The 475-nt window shown below is 44.2% G+C and overlaps 1 gene segment (V, D, J or C); it reads left to right on the top strand.

The window, feature by feature from the left end:
- Positions 1–475, top strand: part of LOC122554661 — a 170746-nt gene that overhangs the window by 113066 nt on the left and 57205 nt on the right.

A 475-nucleotide genomic window follows, 5' to 3' on the forward strand; every position in this document is an offset into this window, starting at 1 on the left:
TGTATCACTGCCTCAAATAATCTTATATCCCTCTATCACATCCCTTCTCAACCTTCATTGCTCCAAGCAAAACAATCCCAACCTTTCCAAGCTTTCCTCATAGCTGACCCTCCATCGCAGGCAGCATCCTGGGAAATCTCTGCACCCTCTCAATACAATCACATTCTTCCCAAAATGTGATGACCAGGACCTATCTCTCTATATCTCCCTTTCTGACTCATATCTGCCATTTCTTTCCCTCTACTACTATCCCTTTCTTCCACTGTTAATCTCTTTCATATTCTCTCTCTCTCTTTCTTTCTCTCTCTCACTCTGTCTCATAGCCGCTCTTTCCAACTCACTCACGCTTCCTCACTCCGTCGGATAATCTCTATTTCTCCAAATCTCACTGTCTCAGTCACTCGTCCATCTCTCACTTCAATTGAAAGCCTCCAAATGTTACCTGCCCCTTTCTATTCCTCCCTCTATCTCTCTC

The sequence above is a fragment of the Chiloscyllium plagiosum genome, chromosome 11 (assembly GCF_004010195.1).
Source record: "Chiloscyllium plagiosum isolate BGI_BamShark_2017 chromosome 11, ASM401019v2, whole genome shotgun sequence".
Taxonomy (NCBI): domain Eukaryota; kingdom Metazoa; phylum Chordata; class Chondrichthyes; order Orectolobiformes; family Hemiscylliidae; genus Chiloscyllium; species Chiloscyllium plagiosum.